Source organism: Anser brachyrhynchus (genome assembly GCF_964034855.1).
Source record: "Anser brachyrhynchus genome assembly, chromosome: 2".
Lineage (NCBI taxonomy): Eukaryota > Metazoa > Chordata > Aves > Anseriformes > Anatidae > Anser > Anser brachyrhynchus.
The window spans coordinates 91,284,708-91,300,798 of record NC_137695.1 but is presented as its reverse complement, the minus strand read 5'-3'; the positions used below and the strand labels follow the sequence as shown (position 1 = coordinate 91,300,798).

Below are 16,091 nucleotides of genomic sequence, written 5' to 3'. Positions count from 1 at the left end.
TTTTCGGGTTTTCCTTCTTCCTTTCGTTACCGTTTCCACCACCCCAACACACCTCCAACATGCAAGGTGCAGGGTCACGGTTTGGAGAAGAAGGGTGGAGGGTGAAATGCTCATTTCAAATGCTGTGTATTTTATCATGTGAGTCCCTAAATATTTTGTCTGGATCAGTTTTTTAACTCAGTTGAGTGCTTGCAACTTACTGGGTAACTGCCATGAAGCAGAGCAGCAGAGGCTGTGATAGTGAATGACTGCTGCAAAGAGTTTTTCCTCTCCTCTATCCTCTGCCAAAATCTTAAGTGACGTACACCTGTTTCTGAGCAGGGAAACCCACTCTGTCTTTTATATTGCCTTTCCTGACTGACTCCCTGACTATATATTACAGTAACATGCCAGAACAGCACCAAAAAAAAGGAAATATTCCTGGAAGAAGAACATCCTTTATTAGTGAAGCTGCAAACATATATACGAATATCCCATCCTTACCACTCACGATGCAAACAGCTCCTCATTTGCATTGCTGTGGTTTAAATGTAGATGGTCTAAGATAAGTCATTGTCAGATGTCCGTAAATATTGATGAGCGCTCTGGGACCCTGTGTGTAACCATCTGTTTCCTCGCTGTCACCACCTGAGAGCTATGTATTAGCAGAGATGTCGATGGAGTTTCTGGGAGGTAAACACATGCCTTTGCTTAGCAAATGACAGCAAAAGAAAAGAAAGTTAGGGAGGAAAATTTCCAGCTAAATAATGAATCAAGCTAGGTTGGAGGCTGGTGAGCCTTTGTGAGGAGTCCAACATATCGGCAGCCTTCCATCCTCATGTTCCCTGTGCCCTGTAGCAGCCACATCTCTGCACAGTGCCTGCCTGTTGGTGCCCAAAATACCACCCATGGAGTCTCTTGTTGGACTGGGCTCAGCAGCAGCCACCTGGGTTGGGGACAGCACTGCTGCTCCTCTCCTGCAGACCAAGGGGGAGAAAGTGCCAGCAAACAGGATGAGGGAAGGTGAATCTGGGCCACCCCACTACCTCCAGAGGCCATCAGCAGGTCTAGTGAACTGTATTCATCTTGTCAAGACCTTGTCACTTCTTCTTTCCTTATTTTTGCCCCCCCTAATGGGAGTTTCAACACTCCTATTTTAGATGCCTCAGTGAAGTGCCTGAAGTCACAAGGAAGGGAGCTAGAACATCAATCTGCATCTGCTGTCTCCTGCGGAGTTGTCATCACTCATCTTGTCTGAACTAACAGGTAAGGGACAGCATGACCCGAAGGGCAGCCCCAGAACTGGGGGTCAGGTGAGGTTGTCCCAGACCGTGCTATGACAAGGTCACCTCCCTGAGCCTCAGTTCCAACTCTAAAATGAGAAAAACACTTATTGCTCCAATTTATTTTCTGTTTTAGAGGAAAAATACTCTGTAAGTGCTATGGTTTATTATTCTAATGTGACTGAAAAATCATGATGTCTTTATTGCAAAATGATCTTTAAAACATGAAGCATTAGGATGGTGACTGAAATCATTAGTATCAAATTGTTCTGCTTTTGCCGTGTCACACTGATACTTCAAAGCAAAATTGTCTCGTGGGCGTTTATAAGATTTCGTAAAGATAACTTGTCTTTTCAAACCTTCTTCAGGGGAGGAGGGAAGAAACCCCCAGACATTTTCTTCATGAATGAGGACCAGGGGGTTCTGCCTGTTTAATTCTGCTGATTTCTTTTAATATTTAAATTCCAAACCTGCTAACAATCAACGTGATGAAAATGAGCCTCTGCTTGTTTTGGAAATGGTGCGGGCAGACATCCCCGCTCCTCAGCCCCACCTGAGCTGTGAGCGGTGAGCACTGTTGTGCTCACTGAGATGCTGTGTGGTGGAGACCACTGTGCCCCATCCCTCCCTCTGCCCACACAAGGAGAGTGGAGGTCTCCATCTAGTCCCAAAGCTCCCTGGGACCACTGAGAAGAAATGCAGGTAAATTTAATGAAGAGGAACTTTCAGGTAGAAGACAGACAGGAACCTATACCAAGCCTTCTTCTAGTGCCGGAGCACACAGCCAGAAGACACAGCCCCATAACAAACCACATTTCATCACCTCAGAAAGGAGTTGGTGGTGACTGGACTGGGGCAGATGGTCCAGGTTTGTGCAGATGGCCTGCCCCAGGGTCACGTGCTTGTACAACACCACTCATAGCTGTTTCAAGTAGTTCTTGGGAAAATGCTATGCCCAGGCATAGCATTTTGATGTTATGTTTGTATATATATATATGTATATATGTATATATACAAATATGTATATATTTGATGTTATACATCAAATGTATAACAAAACTCAGCAAGCTGCCAGGTATAGGAGAGCAGAGACAAACATTCCCACCTTTACCTGTCCCTCAGGTTTCCATGAGTTCATTGCTGGCTCTACAATCAGATCTCCAAAGTCTGCATCAATGATTTCAGATTTTTGAGAACTTAATTTCTGTGTGGTTTCGGGAAAGTTTCTTTTAATTGTGCTGTGTTACATAGGTCTGAGAGACACAGGAACACTTGTGAATTTATGTATATAATGTCACAAGTAAGGGCCAACAAAGGAAAAACCAATAGCGTGGCTCTGATGCCGCTATTGAGTATGACTACTATCTAGTTTTATGGCAAACCAGTTCATTAGCATTTAAATCGATTCTTAAATATTTTCACTGAAATTCAGAGCAATATAAGCCTTAAATCCAGGACTGGTAATGTTGTGATTTTTATGTCTAATTTTAGATTTAATTTTTGCCCTAATAGATTGAGATTATATGGCCACGCAATTCCAAGAGCTGCTTTAAAATGCACGGATTTGTGTTTTGCCTTTAATGAGTAAAGAAAAAAAATAAAAAGGAAGTAGGCATTACCACATGCCCATATGCAAAATTGACAGCAAATCTTCAAATTCCTGGACATAAACTCCTCACACATTCCAGCTTACAAATTAAAAGCCTAGACAGAAGATGTATCTTTTAAGCTGTGTACAGGACTTAAAATATCAATCAAAAGGACCTTGACAATCCTGTAAATTGAATGCCATAGACTTCAGTCTGTGCATACCTATATTGTTCCAAACCTGGCATAAAATACAAGTGAAATGAGTCGGGTAGCCTCCATTCAGCTTCTGTCCACATCTGATGGGGTTCAGTGGTCACCATGATCTCTGTTTGACAGCACCTGCCCCACTAGTGCCTCTGGCTGGAGGGGAAGAGTGGTGGGAGCTTGCAGGGAACAAATCACACTCTCAGTATGTTGACATTTATAGTCTGTAGACATTAAAAAAATGCCCCTCGCCTATCTCTGCCGTATACTTCAGGCCATTGTTTTCTCTGCTAAATTTGACCAGCCACCCCTTAAAGCATTAAAAAAAAAAAAAAAAAAAAAAAAAAGATTCATACTGCTTTCATACTGCTACAAAAAAAGCAAAGCTCACTGCAAGCCAAATTTCTTTGGCTTTTCAGTGACCTTTGTGAGTGGGAGCATATTTTCACTCCATTTATTTGATTCTGTTAGTTAATCTCAACACATGGATTGTAAACTCCTTGTGAGTTTTGTGGTTTCAAGAGTTGTTTTGGTTTGTTTGTTTGTTTGTTTCAGCTGTGGTTTCTGCAGCTGAGTAATCTGGTGCCATTTACTTCAGTCACAACTGGAACTGGAAATCCTTCGGAGACTGACAAGTTAACAAATGGACACTAGCAATATTCTGTTGCTCATCTGCCTGATGTTGTATTTTAATTAGACTGAGGAAGATAAAAAGGCTGCTTCTTCAGGTATAAGTTACTACAAGACCCTAGGGGGAAAAAAAAAAAAAACGAAACTGTTTAAGGGAAGGGAGTGTTTATGTCATTAGTCACAGAAGGCTGACTTCTCTCTGTCCTGCCCTGTTGACAAATCTTGCTAACATTGTGAAAGAATCACCTCTTCACTCTGATGTGGGAACTGTTTTAGATGATGAATTACCACAATGCTGACAATTGCACATCTTCTGCATTGCATTACAAATGAAAAAAAGTTGTTTGAGAACATCCTTGTTGAGTATCAGCCCATGAAGACATTGAACTTTGGTGTGGGAAAGGTTTGTTCAAGGTCTGTGCATTTCTTATCCATTTAACAAGCAGTGCCATAGGGAATCTAGAGGTAGAGAGAAATTACTGTCACTGGATTTTATTTTATTAAACTAAATTTTCGATATGAAGAGTGTGACCGCAATTTCTCTTTAGCAATAAAAGCTTGATTATGAACTGAATGTCACCAGTTCAGCGAAGTGCGTTCCACTAAGTGCTAAATTCACTTCTTCGCAGGAATATATTTCTGCTCATTAAAACGTTAGGCCACTTATACGGGGTTTTGTACTGTATCAAAGGGAACAGCGTGTAACCTAGGGATTCACATTTCCTCTTCCACACTTCTTTTACAAGACTCACTGTACTTTTAAAAATCACAGTTCAAAAACTCAGAAAGTTGTATGAAGAGACGAGGTTAAATCAAAAGCTTACAAGTAAATCCTCTTGATGCAATTTGATGCAATTTGATTTCAAGGTTACATCCAGATGTCCCAGATCATTCAAATCAATCCATGAGTCTGAACCTTTGAAAAAGAGCTGATCCCAATGGGACCATGAACTTTGCATCTTTGACCTTCCTGTACTGTTTGTTATTAAAGATCTTCATGACCCTAGCCCAAACCTCAGTTCAGTCAGTACAGGAGTCTCACTATCAACTTCAGTGGACTTTGGACTGAATCCTGTCACATTACAACAACAACCCCCTCTCCTTTCAGCCCTCTCCTCCCCCACAAGCTATCAAATGAGTGATGGGTTGTTCTGGCTTCAGAGAGCACAAAGTGGCTTCTATTACATGCTCACGCTTCTACCTTTCCTCCCAAAATGTCTTCCTATAATACCATCCTTATTCTCACTACCTGTCCTTTCAATGACTGCAAGACTGGCAAAACTTGCTTGTGCGTAGTGTTTTGTGAATTTTCTGGAATTATTTAATTTTTATTTTATTTATTTTTTATTTTATTTTATTTTTTAATATGGTTGCCATCTGAATAAAATAAAAACAAAACCTGCAAATGCAGAACTGTGCATAACTCTAACACCACAGTTCTAGGTGATACTGACTGGTGCAGGGGCCAAGAGGATTGCTCCTTCCTTGGTTTTAACCAGGTTGGATCGGGCCCTTTGCTTTAAGTGTCTCTGGCAAATGGTTCTCAAATATGAGCAACTGAATTCTTTTTGTGTTAATGTTTCCCTCGTCCAGAAATGTCTGACACTACCTGAAAGATGCTTCCTTTGCTCACAGCCCTAGGTAGAGGGCTGGGAAACAACTATATATGTGTAAGGAAAACTTGCCAAAGTGCCTTGTACATCCCAAACTAAGACAAAGCAGATCCCTTGTTGAATGTAGCCAGAGGATTAGGCCATAAAAGGACTGTTACTATCTACTTAAATGATCTGGATAATATCTCTTTATCTTAGCGACTACATCCTTTTATATCTTATACAGATGGTGTCCCAAATGCATAAACCTTTTCTCCTGATAGCACATTAGGTATGCTCTTGAGGTACAACATCAGTAATGACTTTCTTCCAATGTAATTATATTTTAATTACACGTTTAAGGCCAAATTCTTTTCTGGTCTGTCCCAACTTACACTCTTTGAAACCTTATTAATTTTAATTAAGCAGTAGTTGGTGCAAAATTTCTAGCTGTTGAATTTTGCCTTAAAATTTTTAAATCCATTTAAACATGGATTTAATTTCCACAAGCACTTCAATTAGCAATGTGCTCTTTCATTTAGTCTTTCAGGGCAATAACATGAAATTTCTGGAACATAAAGTCCTTTGCAACAGATGGTACTAGTTCAGAGCCCACCTCTAAAAGCTTCCCAGTTTCCATTGGTAAAGGAGGGTTGTTTGCTGCAGACCCTAACAGAACTTCCCTCTTGTTAACATCAGTAGCAGTAATGCTCCATCAAGGACGGCCAAATTTTCTTGTAAGCATTTTTACCTAACTATTTCTGTATGCTCCATTCCTGAGACAGAATGGCCAAGAGCATGGTCTGCATGGGAAGCCTTCAGAGGTGGCATCAGGAAGCACATGTCAAGAGGGTGACCTGGAGATGGAGACGAATTGTCCTTGTATGAGAGGTGGGATGGGGCTTACGTTGGCAGCCCATGGGTGCGTGCATCACTGGAGCATCAGCCCAGCTAATAAACTACCCATTGTCTGGGCAAAGAAAGTCAGCTTGGACATGGAGCAGGCACATGGCCAGATGGGACTCGGGCCAGTGGGAGCTCTGACACTTGTTTTGAAGTCTCCATGTGAGCACAGATTTGGAATAGGGAAGAAGTGAATCGGTAATGGGTATGAAAGACAGCAAGAAAAAATGGAGGTAAAACTTGTTTAGACAGTTTCTGTCTAAACGTTGAACTGGCTGAACAAGAAGGACAAGAAGTGACCTGAGAGAGATTATTTTCGCAATAATACTTGGAACAATTGAACCATTGAGAAAGTTATTTGAAGATTTGACCTGGACAGAGTAAGACTGTAAAGGGACACAGTAATTGTGCTCAAAACCAAGAAGCAAAGTAAGGGGTAATAGAGTCTTATGCTTCAGATGTAAGGTCTCTGACACGATGCGTATCTTAGGAGACATTATGGAACCCCTAATTATAAACAGTGCTGATTGTGGGTCTCGAGAAACAGATCCATCCCTGGATAAATTAGCCAGTGCCATGAAAAAGTTGCTGTCCAGTTCTCACAGGCAGCATCAACATGTGGGGCCCAGCAGCTCCCCAGCATCTGCCCGCAGGGCCTTTACGGCCCAGGAGGGAGGCTGCTCTAAGCTACTGCAGGCAGAGCGCACTGCAGGAGGTGCCTGTCCTGTCTCCCAGAGTTTCTCTTAAATAGCCAACCAGCAGTTGCAGCAAAGACTTGCCAACACTTACTTACCCAACACACGCTGAACACGCAAAAGACAGGCTTGCTGGAGCAGAGCCACGGAGCATATCCTTAGGGCAAGCTTGAGTGCCCGTAGTGAACACTCTCAGACCAGGAAAGCAGCAAGCTGTTTTCCAAAAAAAAAAAAAATCCTGGGCAGGTCTGTTTGTTTGCTTTTAACAACAGGATTCTGCACAGGCACATCATCTCGTTACCCCAGCTCAGCAGAGACAGCTTTCTAGCTTTAGGGAGGCATGGGTGCAAAGGCAGCGAAGATGCAGTTTCGGTCTGGGGCAGAGCAGTGGGGATGATCGGAGCCTGAATAATGGAATGAAAAGTCTGTCTGACAGACACCCCTGGGAGAGGAGTTAAAGGGAGCTGGGTCTGAGTAAGACAGAAGACAGATTACAGCCGTGTTAGACACAACGTACTGTGTGAAGCACTATGCGCAAATGCTTTAGCAGATGAGAGTTTTAACAGCTTGATGTGAAGTTTAGGGCTACATTTGTGACTGTTAGTTGTGCACAAAGTCTCTTGACTCAAAGGTGAAAAACAGATTATGTGCATGTCTGTCTGATCCTTCTAAAACCCCTTCAGTTTCAGTCCAAATGCAAAGAGGACACAATGCTCCTGAGCCCTGCAGGGACAGGGTGGCCTCTCACCAGAACCTGCACCAGCCTCACAGGAGTCCTCAGTACCAAAAATCACTGGGATGGTCATTTACTGGTTGCCACACCCAAGCCCCAGACGAGAAGAGCACAAAGAGATTCATCTGGGAAGGTCTTGAACAGACACGAGCCACTTCTCTGTGAAACCTCGCAGCTGAGATTATATAGCACTAACTTATAACACTGGGTCACCACAGCCTTGAAAAATGTGTACTCTTCCTCAAGAGGAGGTAGTCAGCTGCAGCCCAACTAGGAAAGAACAGCATCTATGCCATGGATGCTGCTAGCACACCAGAAATAAAACTGAAAAATTTACCAGCATGAAACAACCGAGTTGCTGGTGACTCAGGGGATAACGGGAGGTCAAAACAGCAAAGTAAGTCCCAGAGGCTGTATTTTGTTAATGCTTGTTTCATGTCAGTGCTTGCCGTTTGGCTAATGGAGATGCAAGGCAAGGTAGCCCCAGGATGTTGCGGTATGAGGTGTCTGGAGCTGCCCCTTTGGGACTGCAGAGGACCATATTATGCGTGTATCGACCGACAATGCTTAAAGCCAGCCTCTGTGGGCTCTGCGTGGCAGCTGGGCAGTGTGGCTACAGGTGCCTGCAGTGACTCTGAAAACAGCTTTTCTCGATACGGAGCTTGTTCCATTTTTTACAAGCAGCCGAGTGCCTTTTGGTTATTGCTCAGCATCTGGTACATGACATAGCTGGTGCTACCGACAGTCTGGAGGAGAAAGAGGCGGTAAGGAGCTGTGCTGTGCATGGAGCTGAGCTTACCTTCTTCTTCTGCCAAGTTTTGGCAGACAGGCAAATTTTTAAAGGTGATAGTTGCCTCTAAGTGCAACGTGTAACTCATATTGCTGCAGTCTATCCGTCTTGTGTGCTATGCCTATAGGGACAAGGGATCATTGTTTCATGTGTGTGGTGGTTTTACATTGCCGAGCAGCTGAACTCAGCCACAACCGCTCTCACTCCCCCACCTTAGAAGACGAGGGGAGAAGAAAATATGCTGGAAAGAAATAATAATAATAATAAAAAGTAACTCACAGGTTGAGATAAAGATAATTTAATTAAAGGGAAAAGGAAGAGGGAAAAAAAAAAGCAAAGACCACTCGGAAGCACAGAGAGAGAGAAGAAAAATTACTCTCTACTTCCCACAAACGAGCGATGTTTGGCCATGTCCTGGGAAGCAGAGCCTCAATGTGCATAGCAGATATCTGGGAGGACAGATGTCTTCATAACGAGAGCCCTGCCTCTCCTTCCCCTTTCCCACCTTTTATTGCTGAGTGTGATACCACATGGTATGGGATATCCCTTTGACTGGTTTAGGTCAGCTGCCCTGGTGGTGTCCCCTCCCCATCACTTGCCCATCCCCAGCCTGCCGGCTCTGGGGGGCTTGGAGGGAGTCTTGGTGCGGTGCCAGTATTGTGCAGCAATAGACACAACACTGGTGTGATACCAGTGCTGCTCTAGCTACATGTGCAGAGCACAGCACTGTGTGGGCTGCTGCAGGGAAAGGTAACACCATCCCATCCAGACCCAGTATAATGTGACTGAGAATTAGTGAGGAAATCTGTTTTTCTATTAAGGAAAGAGTGGCTTGAGTTAAAATATTCCATGGTGTTATACAGTTTTGTAGAAGCTTGAAGCTATCAATTCCTCACCTGCTTAAATGATGCTTAATGATATATTCCTGCATAATTGAAAATGCACAAACAGAGAGAGAGACAGAGAGAGAGAGTTAATTGGAAGCAGTTTTCCAGTATGTGCAAGTCACTTGAGCTTGGCCAGCAGAGCTCCCTGTTTCGAGCCATTTAGGCACTTCGGAAAATTTGTTCTGGTTATTAAGCATGGGCAGCTGCAAGGCTGGTCAATACGCCGTGCTAAAGCCGGCTTCCCAGGTGGCCTCCAGCCCCCACCTCCTTCCACCGGCACATACAAGCATGACGAGGTACGAAGGGCTGATGCCATTCCCCAAAAGCTGGTGTTGTAAGAAAGAGCACGAGACCAAAGGAGCACAAGCAGCAGCCCCCTTCTCCTCCTCCATGCAGCCGTCTGAGGCTGAGACACCCTGTGCCAGACTCGCCTGCCAACTCTCAGTGGGTTTCCTCTCCCCCTGACCTCCCCCAGTTTTCCGTGAGAGAGGCACAGGTGATCAATGCTCTCTGACGGTCACGTCACGACAAGGAGGGAGGGAATCGATACACATTTTGGTTCCGGCTGCTCCAGTCCCCGGCTGCTCCCCGCAGGCCCCGCCACTAATGACCACAAATGAGGGATGGGGCAGCGATTTGCTGAGCTCAGCACCTGCCAGCAAGGCCCTGTGCCACAGAAATTTCAAAATAATGCTTGTTCTTCACCTCTTAAAGACACAGAGTGCAGCCGAGGCTCCTGTCCTGTTATCATGACTTTTTCTGGGCATACAGTGAATCCAGCAAACAGACACTAAAGTAAATGTGACGAGAAAAACTCAAAATCAAAGCCCACAAAAAAAAAAAAATAAAAGACAAATGAACATGAAAAGCACATTTCCAATTGTTATTTTTTATTGTACATGCATACATTAGTTCAGTAATATATAGAAATTACAAAGTGACTTAGTCCTTCCACAATTCTACCTTTTCCTTTTGCAAAATAAAATTGTCAGTGGAGGAAGCATAGTATGAAAGAACGGAGAATTGTGATATAAAGATGGTCAGTATTATTGACATTTTTCCTTTTGTATTTTAATTTGACAGAATTAGCTAAACACTTTTCCTAAAAGAATGAACCCAGATTGGATTCAGTTGAGTTACTGAGTGAAAGAAAGAATTATTTTCTTAATCTCCCCCAGGAAAGAAAGGTCTCTTCATTGCTCGCACATGGCATCAGACTCAAATGGTGTGAAGAATTCTCAAGTTACTCAGCAGTGAAACTATTGTGGAGTAAGTGGGAGGTGATCATTAAAAACCCTCACCTGAGCAGTGAAGGAGAAAATTTTTTCATGATACATGTAGGTGATGTGGTGGTGGGAACACCCCTCCCACAGGTGTGGGTCTTCTTGGCAGATATTCCCCAGGAGAAGTCTGCTCATTGTTTGCCAACATAGCTGTCAACTTACACCTTTATTTTCACAGAAACATGAAAAATTTGTCGATTCATTGATTTTCAAGCCAGAATTAAACATTATAATCATGTTGTACATCAGACTTGCCACAGACTTTTAAGTTCTTTCCTCAACCTTATATTTTCTACCTGAATCGAAGTGTTTTCTGAAAAGAAAAATAATCGAGCCTTGATTTAGAGGCATCAGGTGTTAGAAGACTGTCAGACAGAATCTGACTCTTGGTCTGAATCATCTCGTGGTTTTCATCCTGTGGTGCTTTGGTCCCTCCTCGGCATCTGCAGACTACCTCTAATGCAAGCATGAAACGTGACTGAAGAAATGAAGTTCTTGGTCTCTACATCACAACTGACCTATGTAAAATGTCCTTGACAGTCACTGAAGGAAGTTGAAAGATCTAAAAAAACATATATTTTTTTAAGTTACTTACCTAGTATCTAAATGTGCCAGCTCTAGACCCCTCAAAGAAACATGCAAGCAGTTCCATAATCTATAATTATAAAATAATATGTCAGAAAGAGATATTATTCATATACCAACCTTTTTCAAAGCTTGTTTTTGCCCTGAAGTGCAAGTTTATTTCATTTATTCTTTTTAAAACAACTTTTATTCCATCCTGTAACTCCAGATGGATTGTTAGGTAACAACGTTGGCTGACTGGCCGGTTTTCTATGCCACAGCACAGTATTTGACATCCCTTTCAGTAAACTACTCATTCCAGCTCATAGACCTGCATAATCTGAAAACACTACCTTAGCAGTTTGGACCATGGATATTTGAATGTGATGGCTGTCATGTAAAAAAAAAGCAAAACAAAAACAAACAAACAAACAAAGAACAACAGAATACCAAAACCAGCAAAGTTATTATTTGTCAAAAGAAAATAAAAATTGCCCAATACTCATACTGACATCCCAGCCTTACCTGGACAGGCAAGGATGGGACGTGTTGTGGTTAAAGGTGTACCCTCAGGAATCAGAAGAAGAAGTTGATCCATGAGACAGTTTTACACCTGCCTCGGTGAGACTGGTGTCAGCTGTCTGTTGAGGTCTCAGCATCTTCCCTACATTGTCTGAAATCTGATCTGTTTTGGTTTTGAGCCTTGCACTTTTCACTGGTGGACACTTGAGACATCCTTCTCCTCATGCCTTTAGTCCTGATGGTATTAATGGGCATGTAGATGAGGGATGCAGTAAAACTTGGGGAAAAAAGATAAATAGATTAAAAAAAAAGAAGAAAGAAAGAAGGAAAGGAAAAAGAAAAGAAGTGAAATAAATTTTGAAATAGGAAGTATTTTTTTCTGTGACGAGGATTCACAACTGTTCCAAAATCAAGAGGCACATTTTAGTGATTAGTTGCAGTCAATCTTAACAATGCTTTAGGGTTCGTAATGCATCAAACACAATATCCTCTTCTCCATGGAGGACTAAAATGTGGAGTTTCTGAGTGGAAGAACAAAATTGTTACAAATGAGATATTTGCAATAGTTTCTCCACAGCAGCTATCCACACTACATAATATTTCCACCTAAAACAGAAATCTGCCTTTAATAAATGGAAGAAAACTACAATGTGAGAAAGAAATCATATTTACAAACTAGTTGTAAGTCAGAAGTTCATTACGGGAACACGCAAAGAAGCCTGTGGAAGGTAATTTTACTACAAACTAGTTTTCACAGGAATGAAGTAAAGTTTTCAAAAGCATGATTGCTCTAAGTAAGTCAAATTATCTACTCTACCTGATCCTAAGTCTTCCATTGAGATTACAAAGCACTTAAATTTCTACCCACTTTGTTCAGAAATCCCTGAGGATGTTTCAATCCATTTACAAGTGCTGCCGTGAAATGGAAAGAAAAGAAGCCAGAAGTTTTCAAAACTGCCTCCAGCATAGCTAGAGTTAAATGCTTTTTATAGTATTGCCGCTATATCATAAAGCTCTTTGTTCAGAAATTTACCACTGAGTCATGCAAAAAATCCACTCTGGACCGAAACTTGGTCTACAAGAGTTCAGCCAAGAAACAATATTTCCTGGCACTTTGTCCCTTTCCTTTTTCTAGCACTGAAATTGAAAAAGAAGCTAAGAGCTCTACGGTTTCCAAGTGCGAATGTGCTCCTATTACTCAGAAAATGACTTTAATTTTAAAATGAAATGGTGTGGGCTTACAACCTTGAATGTTGATCATGTTTTAAGTGCCAGGCGTGCAGCACAGTGCTGGCTTTTACAGCAGGCATGGGCTGTGCTGAGGTTCTCAGAGGCATGCAAACTCCCCTGGGCCATCTCCATTTCTGTAGCCGTCCAAAATCCAGCTCTTACTCAGGCAGAATTCCCACTGGCACCCACATCAGTATGTTGCAGCAAGGGTCATTAGAGAAGGGCATTGTTCACCAGCGCTGGGGCCGCTTTTTCCATCCTTGACCCCTAGCAAACGAGACCCGCTATTTGCAGGTGGAGCCACTTGCTTTGTAGTGGCACAAAAACACTCAGACAGCTTATTCCACTCACATCCCAGCAGCAGCACGTAGCAGCATGGCTATGGTTTTGCCAAGATAACCCACACCAGACTCCACCAGCTGCAGGATGTTCCTACAGGAGCTCTCCTCAGGGTTGTTGAAAGGGTTATAGCTCAGGGTGGGTGAAAGCTGGCATAGCTTCAGCCTAAACCATGACGTGCCATGAGCTACCCACAAGCCATCCTGAGCAGAACTGGAGGAGCAAGGCAACAGAGAAGTTGCCAGAAAACACACCATGGTGATAAAGTAGGCAAAGGTCTGCATTCTTGTGTCTGTCTGTGTCATCTCCTAGTGGCATCTTGCTGCCTGCCTTTTATTAGGCATTGGGACGGGTTGGCCAGGGTGGTGGTGGTGTCACTGTCCCTGGGGGTGTTCAAGGAAAGGCTGGACGTGGTGCTTAGGGACATGGTTTAGTGGGTGACATTGGTGGTAGGGCGATGGTCGGACCAGGTGATCTTGGAGGTCTTTTCCAACCTGAATTATTCTGTGATTCTATGAATATTCAAAAGAAGCAAAATTTGCTATACAAATGATGAACAATGGACCAGCAGAAAATATGACATAAGTAAGAGTCTCCCTGTGACCTCCCTTTGGAGAAGTTGGGACTCATCTGGGATAGCAATTTGCTGACTGGCTGATGCAAACGAAAGCATGGCCTGAATACAGACCTGGAGCTTCAGGAAAAGGCTGTGCTAGTAATGGAGAGCAGCCAGTGTGCTGTAAATCAGGGTGTTAAAAGTAGGGATTCACAGAGCTAAAGGGACAAATACCCACAGATATGGCATCCACTGACTCTTGCAGAAGTAGGGTTGCATTCAGAGAGAGTTTTCCAGCACTGCCTCCTGCGTTTACTCCAGCACACTATATTTGGTGTGGTTGCTCCTGTAGCAGAGCTACTCTCTAACAACTGTCATCACTTAGAAGAAGCAAGCCTCTTGGGAGTTTAAGGCAGTTTTTATTTAGACCCACACTGTGTTATGATACCAAGTTTAGCCTCAACCATACTGCATACTCGAATTCCAGTGTCTGTGGCTGCTCACACATTATGAGCCTGGGTTTCTTTGGTTTTACTACATTTCACAGCATCGCTGCCCCTTCAGATTTCCACTCCTGTTAACCCAGAGCTTTGACCGTAGCTCAGGAGTGCAGAGTGAGAGAGGGTGCTCACAAAGATGGCATACAGTGTGCACAGAGAGAGACAAGAAATATCGTGTAGTAGTCAGTATACAGAAAGGGAGCCTGGTCTTAGAGCAGTGATGTTTGGGACGGAAGGCAGGAGATCAGTTTTACTTCTTTGATGTCCAGTATCTTCTTGGTAAAGGTTTAAAAGTTATTTCTGGTTGCCACAATGATGTTCATTACCACTAATCCTCTTTCTGAAGCAAAGACTTTCTCTGAGAATGATATCCTAAATTTCTTTCAGCTTGGGATGATGCTATGGTTTAAATTACAACACACATGTGCCAACACATACTGTCCAAAGATTTCTGTATGGTACGGTGTAATTCTGATTTTCAATCACAGCAACATTTAAATAATAGATTTGCTTTTTTTTTTAAAAAAAAAAAGGAAAGAAAAGGGAAGGAAGGAAGGAAGGAAGGAAGGAAGGAAGGAAGGAAGGAAGGAAGGAAGGAAGGAAGGAAGGAAGGAAGGAAGGAAGGAAGGAAGGAAGGAAGGAAGGAAGGAAGGAAGGAAGGGAGGAAGGGAGGAAGGGAGGAAGGGAGGAAGGAAGGAAGGGAGGAAGGAAGGAAGGAAGGAAGGAAGGAAGGAAGGAAGGAAGGAAGGAAGGAAGGAAGGAAGGAAAAGAAAAAAAGAAAAACTCATCCAACTTGTACATAAAACATCCTGAGTTGTCCTGTTTGTTCATCTTGTCTTTAGCTGGAGTTTAGGAGACAGACCTTTGAATCTGCCTCCTCAGAAATGCTGACAACTCATACCATTGTAGGTTCTATGTTATTATTCCAAAATATCAACTTGCATGCTCGAGAATTGTTTAAAAAATACTGATTTGATAGTACTCCCCCGCATTTTGCAACTGCCATCTTTTAATGTGAATTTTAATATGCTGAGTGGGACAATGGTTGTGTTTCAGAGCTGCAAGGAACAATCTTTTTCCTCTTAAATTCCAGGAACAATTTTTTTTTTCTGCTGCTTTAGTTGTTTCACATAGCAAATAATCTTTTCAACAGGTGAATTTGACTCATCATGCAGATTTGTGTTCTTTGTAAGTAGAAAATAAGAGCAGACAGTTTTCCCTGTGTGTCAGTGCTGTTATTCCAGTCAATGTTGATACAAATATTTATTTCGGATAAAAGCACAAATCGACCTGCATAAGAAATCCTTCTGCTGCTGATAAGCATTAGTTTTGGGGTGCCGTTCTAGTGTAGTGCAGTCACTGTGCAAAGAAGCCCTCGCTCAAGTCCAGTGTTACATATCCTACGTGGGAAATCTCCCATGGCACAGACCTTCATAAGGGCAGGTGTCACCCTCTTCTGCCTCTGCTGTGGCAAAGAAGGAAGGTGATAGCATGTCCGGAGCAGAGCAGACACATCTTGTTATCACTCCTTTTGGCAACAGTAGGTTCAGGTCTGTGAATCTCTTCCAGCAGGTTAGAGCAAGCCAGGAACTGGTCTAAATCAGACCAGCAGGACAAACCTGCTGTAACATGGCTGGAGGGCTGCAAAACTGACCTTAAGCATCTCCTTCACAAGAACAAATGAGTGTGTGTGAATGCACCCAGGCAGACACACACACCACTCACACAAGGACACATCCCTCAGGCCTTGTAGAAGATGAGCCAGCACTTGGTTTTTGGCTGGTGGTGCTTGGTTGGAGACACAGGGGTCA

At 42.9% G+C, this 16,091-nt stretch overlaps 1 long non-coding RNA gene across 1 annotated transcript in view; it reads right to left on the bottom strand.

Annotated features, from left to right (window-relative positions):
- Positions 1-10,142: 10,142 nt before the first annotated feature.
- The window catches only part of LOC308190107, a 74,075-nt gene continuing 68,126 nt past the window's right edge, over positions 10,143-16,091 (bottom strand). The window contains exons 6-8 of the long non-coding RNA XR_013946895.1: positions 11,659-11,932; positions 11,165-11,224; positions 10,143-11,087 (exon numbers count right to left, since the gene is read on the bottom strand). This is a non-coding gene — a long non-coding RNA (uncharacterized lncRNA). The remainder of the gene's footprint in view (positions 11,088-11,164; positions 11,225-11,658; positions 11,933-16,091) is intronic.